Source organism: Agelaius tricolor, unplaced genomic scaffold, assembly GCF_023055355.1.
Source record: "Agelaius tricolor isolate 1412-34295 unplaced genomic scaffold, bAgeTri1.0.p SCAF_64, whole genome shotgun sequence".
Lineage (NCBI taxonomy): Eukaryota > Metazoa > Chordata > Aves > Passeriformes > Icteridae > Agelaius > Agelaius tricolor.
Genome location: NW_027269324.1, coordinates 1,416,354 through 1,432,055, shown reverse-complemented (window position 1 = coordinate 1,432,055; position 15,702 = coordinate 1,416,354). Strand labels below are relative to the sequence as shown.

The following is a 15,702-nucleotide window of genomic DNA, read 5'->3' as shown; positions in this document are numbered from 1 at the left end:
ATTTGCCAACCATCTATAGCAGAAGGGCAAGAAGCCGGGGATGTTGCATGGAGTGCTCTGAGCACGGTGCTGGGCTGAGCAGTGACAACAGGCCCAGCGCGGCTGGGGATGGCTGCAGGTACCTGCGCCGTCGTGCGGAAGAGGCCACGGGTGCGTTCCTGCCCTTGTGCGCGCTGCACGGCTGCACCTGGCAAAGAGCGAGCGCAGCCTGAGCTGAGGGGCTGCGGGAGAGGCCGGAGAACACAAGGCCAGCCCTGCGCTGCCCAGGCAGGGACAGCCCTGCCATGCCCCAGGGCACGGAGCATGGCTGTGGGGTGTCTGCCCCGGCCCCTGCTCTGTCCTGTCCATGGGCATGTCCCCAGGGGATAGGATGGGATGGGAAGGGATGGGATGGGATGGGATGGGATGGGATGGGATGGGATGGGATGGGATGGGATGGGATGGGATGGATGGGATGGGATGGGGCCAAGCTGGCTTCAGGCACCAGCCCTGTGGCCCACCTCTGCCACTCACCCTTCTGCAGTAGCTGGAACTGCTCTTCAGGCTGCTGTGCTGGAGCAGTTCTGGGGCCTTCTTTGTCCTCCTTCTCCCAGGCCAGTTTGGGCATGCTTGCAGGTCTGTGCTCTACGTCACTGCCTGGATTCATGGCTACTTGCAGGAGAAGATGGCTGGGAAAAGGTGGGAGTCAGCAAGTGCTGCAGTTGTGCCTTGAAGGCACCTGCAAGAGTGAAGTCTTGGCAAGGCTACAGGACAGCAAGTCCTGCACTCTGGTCTCGAGGCCTCCAGCCACAAGGACAGGAGACTCCTCATCAAGGACCGTGCTCAGCCAAGGCCACGCTCTGCCCTCAAGGGCACCTGCAGAAGAGAAGCCTCGGCAAGGCCAGAGGTCAGCAAGTCCTGTGCTCTGGCCACGAGGTCACCTGCAGGAGCAACGCCTCGGGAAAGCTGCGGGTCAGCAAGGAACGAGGGCACTGTGCTCTGTCCCGTCCTGTCCCGTGGCGTGCACCGAGCACTGTGGTGTGGCCACATCGCTGCCAACACCCATGTCACCGCATGTCACAGAGGTCCTGTTCCATGGCATGGTGACTTTGCAGCACCGTGTCACAAAGGGCCCTTGCACACCCTGCCACCTGCCCTGGGGCCTCCCCCAGGCCCCCCAAAGTGGCCCAGGTTGGAAGGAATGCCTTGCCCCAAGTGTCTCACACAGCCCGACAGGATCTTTAGGAACGGCTCAAACCATAAGCAAAGGCTGCCCTGCTCGGCAGGCTCAGGGCAGCAGGAGCCCCTGTGGCTGCTGACCCAGCCGTGGCGGGAAGGGCACGGGGCCTTCCACAGAAGCTGGCACGGCCTCCTCGGGACACGTCCCGCATGGTGGCCATGCTAAGCGCGGCCGTGTGACAGAGACAACGAGCGTGTGAGCCAGGGCACAAATGCTGCTCTGAGCCCTGGGGCCCAGGGAGTCCTGAGATCAGCAGGTGTGGCAGAGTCCCTGCCAAAGCAGAGTCCTCCCGAGTCCCTGGCAGCACTGGTGCCCATCTCCTGCCCCAGAGACCTGTGCCTCCAGAGGCTTCTCTGCAAGAGGGCAGCCAAAGCCGACTTTGTGCACTGGGGCCTGTGCTCCATCCTACAGGGGCTCTTGCTAGGAGCACCTGGAGCAACTGGTGGCAACACTTGGTACTTGTCAGATGATGTTGCTCCTTTCTGGAATGATTTTTTCAAGGAAGGGATTAGCAGTAGCACAGAAACAAAAACAGCTACAGAATTTCACAGGACAAAGAGACTCCACCAAAACACTGTCATGTTTCCTTGTGCTTTTCTATCTTTCTTACACTCGGAAAGAAAAAGAATTGGCCCAGCCTCTGCTATTCAACGCTCCACTTCCTGTGTGTCTTCCTGTGGCAGCTCACGTGCAAACGCAACTGGCTGCCTGCTGAGCATGGCAAAGGACAGCAACAAACAGGGAGGTCCGCGCTGAACATCAAGACAGACACCTGGGGAAGTGCAGAGGATAGGCATAACTCTGGCAGGAGAAGCTGTTCTGTGCCTCTGATGATGCTGCCAGCCCCCTGAAGGAGCGGCCAAGACAAGTGCTGGAAGCAGCCATGTCCTGCTCTTTTCTGCTGTCAGATGCACACGGGACAGACTTGTTGCCCACAGGTGCACCAGACTTCATCCGGGAACCATGGAAGCCCATGCATTGGTAGGAAAGGGCTCCAGCAAGAGCAAAGCAGGATCTTGCAGCAGCAAAGCCTGAGCATGTCCTCAGCAGATAGCAAAGTGCTTCCCTCCAGCCCTGAATGGTGGCCACAAGTGCCTGCCTTTCTTCAGCACCTGCTGCTGCTTCCTTTGTTCCAAGCCAGTCCAGGATTTAGGGTGGAAGCTCATGCAGGTGTTTTTAAGGCACTTGCATGGAGGAGAGGGACGGCAGCTGCAGCACAGGGCTCGTGCCGCCTCTCGCCATGGCATCAATGCCGCTGCCTTGGGACGCCTGCCAGTGGAAGGCGAGTCAGCCCTCAAGCACGGTCACTGTAGTCAGTCAGGGGCACAGGCTGCAGCGGCAGCTGCCAAGCATTGCCGTGAGGCTGGCAAGGCAAGAGACAGCCATTGTGGCCGAGTGCGCGGAAGCCTTTTGCTAAATCCCACGCAATAGTGCCCGAGTATGGCCCCTTTGGAATGGCGGCTGGTGGAGACGCCTCCTGGAGCAGGTGCCGGCGTTGGGGGTGCTGCTGTTCCTGTGCGCGCTCTGGTGCCGTTTCTGTGGCGTCCAGAGCAACTTTGGCAGCAGCGACTCAGCAGCCCTGCTCGAGGAGACATTGCCGCTCTAGCCACGGAGGCAGAAGCTCTGCGGGGCCAGAGCTCTGTGTCAGCAGGGCCTCATCCTCAGCACCATGGCCTGGGCAGCCGCAGGGCCCAGGCCGGCCGCCAGCCCTGCTCTGCCCGCTGCCCTGGCAGCAAGCAGTGACCTTGCCTCGGCAGGGCCCCCTTGCCCTCCTTGTCCCCAGCCAGGCCAGTCTGGGCACCTCGGGGGGTCCCCACCCTCCTGCTGAGGCCCAGCCCCCAGGGCTTCTGCCCCAGGCATGGGAGCCTCTCTGGGGAAGCGCCCAGCTGTCAGGAACAAGGCTGACACCCAATTCCTCAGGGCTTGCCAGCAGCCCAGCACCTCAGGGGCCTCCTGTCCCTTTGGAGCCTCCTGCCAGCCACTCCCTGCCACAGGGCCCTCCTGCACCTCGTCCAGCACCTTGTCCTGTCAGGGCCTCCGCAGCACCTCATCCCTTCACGGCCTCCCACCGCCCCGTCGTCCCCTCAGGCTCTCCCCCAGCCCGGCCAAGCTGCCCGGCAGCGGCGCAGCCCCGAGGCAGCTCCAGAGGAGCCGCATCCAGAGGCACCTCAGAGGCCTCAGCAATGCAGCCAGCAAGACACGGGCAGGAGGACACACATGGCCCTTCCTGGCTGGCAAGGAGAGCTTGTGGCCATCTCCAGGCACCAGTCTGGCAGGGATCCCTGCAGCTCCGGCACCTGCCCGGCCCCTCTGTCACCAGCACAAAGGCTTCAGCAGAACCACCCAAGGCCAAGGGGCCTTCTGGCCATTTCTCCTTCCCCACTCCACACCAGGGCTGCTCGCTTGGCACAAGGACCCGTTTTCCCCTCTTCCCTCGGTCCCTGCGGATGCTGGGAACCAAAGAGAGCTCCTGGGAGTCTGGCTATTAGAACACATTCTATATTTCTATCCTAAAGAACAACAAAAAAGAAGGAATAAAACAATCTTAAAGCAAAGAAAAATCCCCCCGGCTCAGAAGGCCCCAGCAGACAGAGAGCCTCTCAAATCAGCTCTCCTCAGAGCTCCAGCAGCACAGCCAGCTGTGGCCCCAGGGACAAGGCCATTTCTTGCGGGCCCTGCCAAGTTGATCTTGCAGCTTCTGCAAGATGGAGCCCGGAGCTCTCTCCACAGCGCGGAGGACAAAGGCTGTTTGGAGAGCCAGGCTTCTGGTGGCAGGGCTGATGTCCGCTGCCTTGTCTTCAAGGGCTGCAAGAGAGAGGAACAGAGCCACGGTCAGATCCCGGATCTTTGGGGCGCTGAGGAGACCCCCGAGGCAGGGCCATGCCAGCCGGCTCTGGCCATGGCCGGGAGGGAGCAGGGAGCAAGGGGATGAACCCGAAGCTACCGGACACTATTGCCCCACATGGGCCTGAAATGGGAGCCTGTGCTGTGGGCACGGCAGCCCTGCTGCGCACAGGGAGCAGAGGCCTGGGCAGCGGGGCAGGGATTGCAGCTACCCCCGGCAACCGGGGCTGGCAGCCGTCTGGCCTCACTCACCCTGACAGATGTGGCGGAGCTGTCGCTTGTGGCCCCTGAGGTGGCGCCCGGCCATCCCTGAGAAGACAGAGCCTGTCAGGGCGCCAGCGGCACAGCTCCCTGCCAGCCCAGCGGCGCTGCCAGCCCTGTGGCCACACGGCCTCCTGGCCCCGGCAGGGCTCGGGCCGGGCCCTTGCCGCACGCTGCCGCCCAAGGGCACGGCTGCCAGAGGGCGGCAGCAGCGCCGAGGCCAGGCGGGGCTCCACGGCGCCGGGCACGGATGGCGCTGCCGGGGCAGCAGCCGGGGCTGGGGCCGGGGCTGGGACCGAGCTGCGGCGGGCCGGGGAGGGGAAGGGCAGCCCAGGCTGGTGGCTCACCGATGAACCTGATGGCCGCCTGTCGCAGGGACTCCTGTGGGCTCTCCAGGTACTGCAGGGCGTGGCGCACTTGCTCGGCCGCTCGGCTCCTGTCTCCTGCCAGCTGCAGAGAGCGCCAGGAGGGTGCACTTGGTGCAGGCTCAGCCCCTTGGCCGGGCGCTGCGTGCGGCCAGCACTGGCCACCCCTGCCTGCAGAGCCTTGCCAGGCGGCCAGCAGCCGCCGGCGCCGGGCTCGGACAGGGGCAGCGGGGCGGCTGCTGCCCGGGGAGCCGCGGTGCTGCCCCGCAGCCCAGCTGGGCCGGGGCTCCATCGGCGCCCGCCTCGGGGCCACGGGGGCCTGGAGCAGAGCCCGCGCGGCCCAGGGAAGGCAGCAGCATGTGGGGTGCAGGCTGGCAGCCCTGGCTGCAGCGCTGGGCAGGGGCGCAGCTGCCAGCCGCACTCACTGAGCAGCGCGGCCAGGGGGCTTCTGCAGCCCGAGGCTGGGGCTTGCAGGCCATTCTTACCAGGCTCTTGCCCAACCTCCAGGTCTGATCCAGCCGCAGCATGTGTTGGAGATCCTTCCTGTGCAGGAATGTGGCTGAACAATGCAGCGTTTCCCGGGAGGCCTGGAGAGCAGCAGAGACCCCGAAATGGCACCACAGCCCAGGGCACAGGACCCGCACAGGTGCCTGTACCAAGGCCAGCAGGAGGCTGCAGCCCAGCAGGCGCCAGAGCGGGAGGCAGACCAGCCCCCCTGCCAGGGGGCCGGCGGCAGCCGCTGAGTCCTCACCTCTGCCACGCGCTGGTTCTCGTCATGGCAGTGGAAGAAGAGTGGCAGAAGGCTCTGGCGCACGTGTGCCTTCATGGCCTTTTTGTCCCTTTCTGGTAAAAAATACAGCATCTCTCGGAAGATGAACATGGAGCACAACTGCACTTGGCTGTCATCCTGTATGAAAGAAAGGAAAAGAGACCTTGGCATGGGCTGCTTGACGCCCACCTGGGCACAGGCCTGAAAATGCACGGGGCACAAAGTTTGCGGGCAGCAGCCGGTGGCCGTGGCTGGAGGCGCAGAGCCTTACGTTGTCAAAGAGCGGCAGGAGCGCCCCAGCCAGCTGCAGGGCGAGGGGCCTGGCTATCGGGGCGCCATTGCACAGGAACAAACCACTGAGGAGAACCATGGTCATCCTAAGCATGTCGCTGTCATTTTCCTGCAAGAGCTCCACCAGCCTTTCATGCAGGCTCCACATTCTTACGGCCTGCGTGGAGCACGAGTGTGTGAAACGCCATCCTGCTGCCACAGGGCCCAGAGGCCAAAGGGCTGTGCCAAAGCACTCGGGCAGCTGGAGCGGGAGGCAGGAGAGCTGGGAGCAGCTGCCTCAGCGCCCAAAGGCCAGCCAAGGCCAAGCCACTGCCTTGCCCAGCCCCATGCTGGCAGCATGGCTTCAGCCGATGCCCTCTTCTCACCGAGACACTGGTGCCGAGCACCAGGAGGCCTCTGAGGGCCAAGCCACGCATCTCCCTGCACTGGCTCTGCAGGTTCTTGGACATGACCTCCAGGACGCTGTCACGGCAATCACTCAAGTCCAGGCAGTCCAGGATCTGAAAGGCACAAGGCTGGTGATGGGGGAGCCCCACAGGGCCGGGCCCAGGCAACAGCACAGGGCGCGGGCACCCTCCCGGGCAGCTGCGGCCACGAGAGGGCAGAGAGCCGGGAGGCAGCTCAGCCAGGCAGTGCTGGCCTTCAGGCTCACCTCCACAAGGAACGCCATAGCAGGCAAATCCCGGCATGGCATGTCTTTGTTGAGCAGCCCCAGCAGGTGGAATGCAATCGCGGAACACGAGGCTTCGGATGCGTGGTGCATTTCTCTGATAGGAGGAAATGGGAAGCAAAACCCTGAGGTGGCAGGGGTAAACCTCTGCCAGGACTGACTGACAGAGGTCAGGCCTTCTCCAGCACCCTGCAAGGGGAGCCGGGCCCTGGTGCAGGTGGCTGCTCTTGGGCACGCTCCTCTCCCAGCCTTTTGCAGTCTCCTTGGCCATCCCTTGGTGACAAGGCCTTGTGGCCCACGACCACGGGGCCCCACTGTGTGGGGCACCCTGGGCGCAGGGCACAAATGCCAGGGGCAGTTGGGGAGCAGGGGGTCTCACCTGGCCAGCACGCCCACAGCACAGTGGTGGGTTTCAGCACAGAGCAGCATGTCCCAGCCACGCTGGTCTTCCATTGCCACCGCCACATCCTCATAGTGCAGTCGGCAGAGCAGGGCCTTCAGGGTCTGCTCTGCAAAGCTGTGTGCAGAACAAAGGCCAGGTGACGCTGGGGGCACTGGCACCTGCCCTGGGCACGTGGCAGGGACAGGAGGACTTGCATGGAGCACCTGTTGGGCTCGGTGGCAAGGCCGTGTTGCTGCTGGCATCCCTTCCAGAAGGTATCGGCCGCCTCTGGCATATCCAAGGTGCTGAAGAGCACTTGGAAGAGCAGGTGCACAAAGAGGCGGGGGAAATGCACGCTCACCACATGTGGGACACAGGGCATCTGGAGGATCTTCCACATCACCACAGTTGCCTGCAAAGGGCAGAGCAGCCCAAGCTCAGTGCCGAGGTGTCCGTGTGGCTGAGCCCGAGCGTGGCAAGGAGAGGCCAGCAGAGACGCGGGGGGGAGCACCGGGCCTGGTGGCTCTGAAGCTGCCCCTAGGCCAGGTTTCCGCCCAGTGCCTGAGGCAGGGAGGCACTGTGGGCGAGGGAGGATGGAGACCTGATGGAGAGCTGAGCTTGGGCTGAGCAAAGGCCACTTGCAGAAACTCACAGCCTGGGCAAGGACAGCCGTGTGGTCCCCATCGGAGGTGCACGTGCTGTGCTCTGGCCAGTTGGCCAGCACGTCCAGGAGTATGAGCATGGCCGGCTCTGCAGTCCTGCACGAGCACAGGATGGTCTTCCACATGCTGGTAGCAGCTCTGTGGGGGGTCAAAGCTCTGTCTCAGGGGGGTCGGGGACACAGCACTGTGGCCTGGGCCGCAGCGGGGAGCTGAGCTGACTGCCAGCCCTGCCTCTGCCCCCTGTCCCTCGGCACACAGGCAGCCCAGCCCTGTGGGGACTGACCCCTGAGGAGCAGGGAGAGAGCATGGCAGCACGCTGGGGGCTGACATGCCGGGGCGGGCAAAGGGAGGAGCCAGAGGGCCCTGGACTTCTCTGTGTGTCACACTCCTGGGACAGGCTGGACAGGGTGATGGGCTGCTGAGGCCTGAGCCTTGTGGGCACGTGGGCCCCGTACCTGTCACATGATGGGGCCACACGCAGGAGAGCCATCACCACATCAGCGGGCTGTGCCTCTGTCAGATCCAGAAGGGGCCTGTAGAGGTTGTACTCAGGAAACTCGTTGGCCGCGAGCCACTGGTGGATGTACCTGACCATGGCGGGCACCTGGAGAAGGCAGGGGAGACTTGGAAAGCTGCCAGAGGGAGTCATGTGCCCAGCTGCCCCAGAAAAGTACATCCCTTGCCACCCCACTGCCATGGCCTCAAGGCTTCCAGTGAGCAGCAGGCGTGGCTTGGGAGGCCAAGCAATTGCTGGGAGCATGGAAGCCAGGCCACAGGCTGCTTACTTGCTTTGCACTGGAAGGACCCTCCTCCACAAGCATATCCAGCAGGGCAGCACTGGTCTTGGTTTTGAAGATGGGAGGGTACGCTCTGAGCACGGTGCCCGTGCCGCTGCTCTCTTCCTCCCGCATCCTCTTCATGGATTTGCCAACCATCTATAGCAGAAGGGCAAGAAGCCGGGGATGTTGCATGGAGTGCTCTGAGCACGGTGCTGGGCTGAGCAGTGACAACAGGCCCAGCGCGGCTGGGGATGGCTGCAGGTACCTGCGCCGTCGTGCGGAAGAGGCCACGGGTGCGTTCCTGCCCTTGTGCGCGCTGCACGGCTGCACCTGGCAAAGAGCGAGCGCAGCCTGAGCTGAGGGGCTGCGGGAGAGGCCGGAGAACACAAGGCCAGCCCTGCGCTGCCCAGGCAGGGACAGCCCTGCCATGCCCCAGGGCACGGAGCATGGCTGTGGGGTGTCTGCCCCGGCCCCTGCTCTGTCCTGTCCATGGGCATGTCCCCAGGGGATAGGATGGGATGGGAAGGGATGGGATGGGATGGGATGGGATGGGATGGGATGGGATGGGATGGGATGGGATGGGATGGATGGGATGGGATGGGGCCAAGCTGGCTTCAGGCACCAGCCCTGTGGCCCACCTCTGCCACTCACCCTTCTGCAGTAGCTGGAACTGCTCTTCAGGCTGCTGTGCTGGAGCAGTTCTGGGGCCTTCTTTGTCCTCCTTCTCCCAGGCCAGTTTGGGCATGCTTGCAGGTCTGTGCTCTACGTCACTGCCTGGATTCATGGCTACTTGCAGGAGAAGATGGCTGGGAAAAGGTGGGAGTCAGCAAGTGCTGCAGTTGTGCCTTGAAGGCACCTGCAAGAGTGAAGTCTTGGCAAGGCTACAGGACAGCAAGTCCTGCACTCTGGTCTCGAGGCCTCCAGCCACAAGGACAGGAGACTCCTCATCAAGGACCGTGCTCAGCCAAGGCCACGCTCTGCCCTCAAGGGCACCTGCAGAAGAGAAGCCTCGGCAAGGCCAGAGGTCAGCAAGTCCTGTGCTCTGGCCACGAGGTCACCTGCAGGAGCAACGCCTCGGGAAAGCTGCGGGTCAGCAAGGAACGAGGGCACTGTGCTCTGTCCCGTCCTGTCCCGTGGCGTGCACCGAGCACTGTGGTGTGGCCACATCGCTGCCAACACCTATGTCACCGCATGTCACAGAGGTCCTGTTCCATGGCATGGTGACTTTGCAGCACCGTGTCACAAAGGGCCCTTGCACACCCTGCCACCTGCCCTGGGGCCTCCCCCAGGCCCCCCAAAGTGGCCCAGGTTGGAAGGAATGCCTTGCCCCAAGTGTCTCACACAGCCCGACAGGATCTTTAGGAACGGCTCAAACCATAAGCAAAGGCTGCCCTGCTCGGCAGGCTCAGGGCAGCAGGAGCCCCCGTGGCTGCTGACCCAGCCGTGGCGGGAAGGGCACGGGGCCTTCCACAGAAGCTGGCACGGCCTCCTCGGGACACGTCCCGCATGGTGGCCATGCTAAGCGCGGCCGTGTGACAGAGACAACGAGCGTGTGAGCCAGGGCACAAATGCTGCTCTGAGCCCTGGGGCCCAGGGAGTCCTGAGATCAGCAGGTGTGGCAGAGTCCCTGCCAAAGCAGAGTCCCCCCGAGTCCCTGGCAGCACTGGTGCCCATCTCCTGCCCCAGAGACCTGTGCCTCCAGAGGCTTCTCTGCAAGAGGGCAGCCAAAGCCGACTTTGTGCACTGGGGCCTGTGCTCCATCCTACAGGGGCTCTTGCTAGGAGCACCTGGAGCAACTGGTGGCAACACTTGGTACTTGTCAGATGATGTTGCTCCTTTCTGGAATGATTTTTTCAAGGAAGGGATTAGCAGTAGCACAGAAACAAAAACAGCTACAGAATTTCACAGGACAAAGAGACTCCACCAAAACACTGTCATGTTTCCTTGTGCTTTTCTATCTTTCTTACACTCGGAAAGAAAAAGAATTGGCCCAGCCTCTGCTATTCAACGCTCCACTTCCTGTGTGTCTTCCTGTGGCAGCTCACGTGCAAACGCAACTGGCTGCCGGCTGAGCATGGCAAAGGACGGCCACAAACAGGGAGGTCCGCGGTGAACATCAAGACAGACACCTGGGGAAGTGCAGAGGATAGGGATAACTCTGGCAGGAGAAGCTATTCGGTGTCTCTGGTGATGCTGCCAGCCCCCTGAAGGAGCGGCCAAGACAAGTGCTGGAAGCAGCCATGTCCTGCTCTTTTCTGCTGTCAGATGCACACGGGACAGACTTGTTGCCCACAGGTGCACCAGACTTCATCCGGGAACCATGGAAGCCCATGCATTGGTAGGAAAGGGCTCCAGCAAGAGCAAAGCAGGATCTTGCAGCAGCAAAGCCTGAGCATGTCCTCAGCAGATAGCAAAGTGCTTCCCTCCAGCCCTGAATGGTGGCCACAAGTGCCTGCCTTTCTTCAGCACCTGCTGCTGCTTCCTTTGTTCCAAGCCAGTCCAGGATTTAGGGTGGAAGCTCATGCAGGTGTTTTTAAGGCACTTGCATGGAGGAGAGGGACGGCAGCTGCAGCACAGGGCTCGTGCCGCCTCTCGCCATGGCATCAATGCCGCTGCCTTGGGACGCCTGCCAGTGGAAGGCGAGTCAGCCCTCAAGCACGGTCACTGTAGTCAGTCAGGGGCACAGGCTGCAGCGGCAGCTGCCAAGCATTGCCGTGAGGCTGGCAAGGCAAGAGGAAGCCATTGTGGCCGAGTGCGCGGAAGCCTTTTGCTAAATCCCACGCAATAGTGCCCGAGTATGGCCCCTTTGGAATGGCGGCTGGTGGAGACGCCTCCTGGAGCAGGTGCCGGCGTTGGGGGTGCTGCTGTTCCTGTGCGCGCTCTGGTGCCGTTTCTGTGGCGTCCAGAGCAACTTTGGCAGCAGCGACTCAGCAGCCCTGCTCGAGGAGACATTGCCGCCCTAGCCACGGAGGCAGAAGCTCTGCGGGGCCAGAGCTCTGTGTCAGCAGGGCCTCATCCTCAGCACCATGGCCTGGGCAGCCGCAGGGCCCAGGCCGGCCGCCAGCCCTGCTCTGCCCGCTGCCCTGGCAACAAGCAGTGACCTTGCCTCGGCAGGGCCCCCTTGCCCTCCTTGTCCCCAGCCAGGCCAGTCTGGGCACCTCGGGGGGTCCCCACCCTCCTGCTGAGGCCCAGCCCCCAGGGCTTCTGCCCCAGGCATGGGAGCCTCTCTGGGGAAGCGCCCGGCTGACAGGAACAAGGCTGACACCCAATTCCTCAGGGCTTGCCAGCAGCCCGGCCCCTCAGGGGCCTCCTGTCCCTTTGGAGCCTCCTGACAGCCACTCCCTCCCACAGGGCCCTCCTGCACCTCGTCCAGCACCTTGTCCCGTCAGGGCCTCCGCAGCACCTCATCCCTTCACGGCCTCCCACCGCCCCGTCGTCCCCTCAGGCTCTCCCCCAGCCCGGCCAAGCTGCCCGGCAGCGGCGCAGCCCCGAGGCAGCTCCAGAGGAGCCGCATCCAGAGGCACCTCAGATGCCTCAGCAATGCAGCCAGCAAGACACAGGCCGGAGGACACACATGGCCCTTCCTGGCTGGCCAGGAGGGCTTGTGGCCATCTCCAGGCACCAGTCCGGCAGGGATCCCTGCAGCTCCGGCCCCTGCCCGGCCGCTCTGTCACCAGCACAAAGGCTTCAGCAGAACCACCCAAGGCCAAGGGCCTTCTGGCCATTTCTCCTTCCCCACTCCACACCAGGGCTGCTCGCTTGGCACAAGGACCCGTTTTCCCCTCTTCCCCCGGTGCCTGCGGACGCTGGGCACCAAAGAGAGCTCCTGGGAGTCTGGCTATTAGAACACATTCTATATTTCTATCCTAAAGAACAACAAAAAAGAAGGAATAAAACAATCTTAAAGCAAAGAAAAATCCCCCTGGCTCAGAAGGCCCCAGCAGACAGAGAGCCTCTCAAATCAGCTCTCCTCAGAGCTCCAGCAGCACAGCCAGCTGTGGCCCCAGGGACAAGGCCATTTCTTGCGGGCCCTGCCAAGTTGATCTTGCAGCTTCTGCAAGATGGAGCCCGGAGCTCTCTCCACAGCGCGGAGGACAAAGGCTGTTTGGAGAGCCAGGCTTCTGGTGGCAGGGCTGATGTCCTCTGCCTTGTCTTCAAGGGCTGCGAGAGAGAGGAACAGAGCCACGGTCAGATCCTGGATCTTTGGGGAGCTGAGGAGACCCCCGAGGCAGGGCCATGCCAGCCGGCTCTGGCCATGGCCAGGAGGGAGCAGGGAGCAAGGGGATGAGCCCGAAGCTACCGGACACTATTGCCCCACGTGGGACTGAAATCAGGGCATGTGCTCTGGCCTCACCAGGCAGGGCAGGGCAAGGTCTGGATGGTCTGGCTGGGGCTGGGTGGGGCAGGGCGGGGTGGGAAGAGGTGGGGTGGGAAAGGGTGTGTAGGAGAGCCCATGTTTGTGGCCTTGTAGGGCCTGGGCCAGTGAGGATGGAGCATGACATGGTGGAGTTGGGCGGATTTGGGCAGGACAGGGTCGAGTTGGGTGAGGCAGGGTGGGGCAGGGCTGGGTGGGGCAGGTTTTGGAGGGAAGCCAAGGCCTGTGGCTCACCAATGAACCTATTGCCACCTGTCACAGAGACTCCTGTGGGCTTTCCAGCCACAGCAGGGTGTGGCACAGGTGTGGCACGGCTGCTCGGCTCCTGTCCCCTGCCAGCTGGAGAGAGCGCCAGGAGGGTGCACTTGGTGCAGGCTCAGCCCCTTTTCCAAGGGCTCCGTGTGGTCAGCACTGGCCTCCTCTCCCATTCCCAGCCCTGCCAGGCAGTCAGCAGCCGCTGGCACTGGGCTCTGGAGGGGGCAGCGGGGCGGCTGCTGCCCGGGGAGCAGTGATGCCACCCACCCCACAGCCCCGCTGGGCCGGGCTCCATTGGCACCCGGCTCAGGGCGCAGGAGCCTGGAGCAGAGCCCACAGTGAAAGGAGCTGATGAAGAGGTAACTCATGTATGCATGATTTAAGTGTTCATGGTCAGCAATATTAAGCAGAAGTCTAAGAAGCAAGATGTGCTTTTGCCATTTTATGATAAGAGAAACAGAAGGCACCAAGCTAAGATAAGAGCAAAAGAATGTGTTGAAACCACTGAAACAGCCAACAAAGGACTGCACATGCTTCAGAAAGAAAGCTGATAAGTGCTGGCTGAATAAGACTGTCGGCCTTCATCGAAATGATCCCAGGGTAAGACTCGGAGCCTTCCTCAGTGGCACCACCAGAGTACACGGAACTTGCCGTCACGTATGCTAATGATATTAATGACTTCTGAGAAGTAATTTGTATAACCACTCCTAACCAAGGAATGTAATGTACATTGCTTGAAAAGGAACCATATATTGTGCTGTGCAAAGTGCTGAGTCTGCCTGTTAGGAGGAGTGTTGGAAAATCACAGGCTTACAGAGATGGGGCCACTGAGAGGCATTTTAAAAGATTGTATTCCATTACCAGTCTCACAGAAGGGTGAGACATAAGAGATGGAAAACGTAACACCATTCCACCAGAAGCCACCCTATTTCCTGGTTACAATACCTTATCAATGTTTTTCAGCCTACTAGCTTTTGCCACACAATGCTGCTAATACTTCTAACACCAACCACCTAGTATTTTACCCCACATAGTCTTGCTACATTGCATCTTTCACAGTTTTAGTTCTCCAAAATATCAGGTCCTTTTGAATCTTGTTTCTAGTTCAATCTCTCTCTCAACAATGCCATCTCTATTCCATGGCCTTCCTAAGTCAGCACACCTTATCTCAGAGTTTGCATACAGATGTACAAGAGCCTGTGAGCTTTCAGTCAGGTTTTGAGAATCCTTTACAAATCCATTTCTCACAGAGGAGCAATCCCCACGTAGCCAGTGCCGAATAAAGCAAATTCCCACCTCGCTGAGTCAGTCTCTGTGGTGCCTCTCGGCTCAGTGTTGCAGCCAATCAGTTCTTTCCTCAAAATGTTCAAACCAAGTGGTATCTATGAACGAAAACAGAGCATCTGCTTCTGGCAAAACCAACACATTGCTTTTCCTTCCTTCAAACTTTGTATTTGTGGACAAGTTTGTTTTCTTGATTGCTGGATTAGGTACCACGCTCTTACGTACACTTCAATGATGAAGACAAACCCAATCCCAGTTAGTGCCAGTATCACAACTGCAGGATGTAGCTTAGGCTGGAAAAGCCTGTGGCAGCTGGGGACCATCCAAGCGAGTTTTCCCACCAGTGATTCTCTCCATGCCTCTTCATTTGTTCTAGGACATGATGTGCCTTTTCTATATTGTGATGGATACTGATCAGTGTCTTCTGACTTTTCCTCTTCTGCTGTTGTAGGAGTTTGTGCAGGCCAGGATGTTCCAACAGTTTTTTTGACCATGGCAATGTTCATTTCAATTGGTGGTGGAGAAAAGTTGACATGTAGGCTCTGTAACACAGCTTCTAGTAGGTAATAGTTGAAATCACATCCTGTTCTGTTAGTAAAGTTACAAATACTGACTTCTGAGTGCTTGGCAAGCTGGATTTGTTCCCTACTGTTAAGTTGTCACAGGGGGTTCTGAAACACAGATGTCCCTGCCTTATCCATACCAGGATGGATTCAGGATCATTGTTGGAGTAGATTTCAATGTGACAGACCCTTTGTTCTGGGCTTTCAGAGGGTTACTTTCACATTGTCTTGGGGGGTGGCTCATGGTGATGGGGAAATCTCATGGTCATTTGTGCCAGGAACTGTCCCTGTTTCCTGCCCTTCATCTTCCACAGCCTGGGGGACATCAGGACAGGTGTAAGCCCCACCTGGAATCCCACAGAGGGTGGGGCCGAGGCTGCCTCTTGCCTTCCAGGGGAGGAATTGCAGGAACGGCCGTGGGGGTATTGGGGTGTTCATGTTTATCTAGCCAGGGGTATGGCTGGGTTTTAACTTGGCACTAGAATCAGATCTGCCTGCCTTCAACGTTTCTGCTGGCTGCTGGTGGGTGATCCTGAGATCCACTGCTGCTTGATCTGATCTGCCTGCCCTCTCTGTTTTCTGCCTGCTGCCCCTGATGGTGCTGAGACTGCTTGCTGCCTGTGAATTTACCAAAGGAGCCATTTCCCCTCTTCCCCCTCACCCGAGACTCCATCACACCTGGGAACGGTGTCCAGCTAGCGTTGGAGCGCCCCCTGCTGGCTGGGGGGAATCATCGCACCTGCCCGGCCTCCCTGGGGCCTGCCAGCACCCTCTGCCGGCTGTACTTGTAACTACACCAAAGGGGAAAGTGGTGCTTGACGGGTGGAAAACTCCTGTTATTGTTTTCTCTTGTTGTTTGTTCTGTTTTATATATATAAATATATAAGTATATAAAACATATATATAAATATATAAAACATATATATATATATATATGTCCATATATATATATATATAGCAGAGAACTGTTATTCCTTTTCCTT

The 15,702-nt window shown here is 60.2% G+C and overlaps 2 pseudogenes; one reads left to right on the top strand and one right to left on the bottom strand.

The window, feature by feature from the left end:
* The window catches only part of LOC139605320 (zinc finger protein 850-like), a 364,871-nt pseudogene that overhangs the window by 224,102 nt on the left and 125,067 nt on the right, over window positions 1-15,702 (top strand).
* The window catches only part of LOC139605313 (zinc finger protein 271-like), a 188,732-nt pseudogene that overhangs the window by 85,762 nt on the left and 87,268 nt on the right, over window positions 1-15,702 (bottom strand).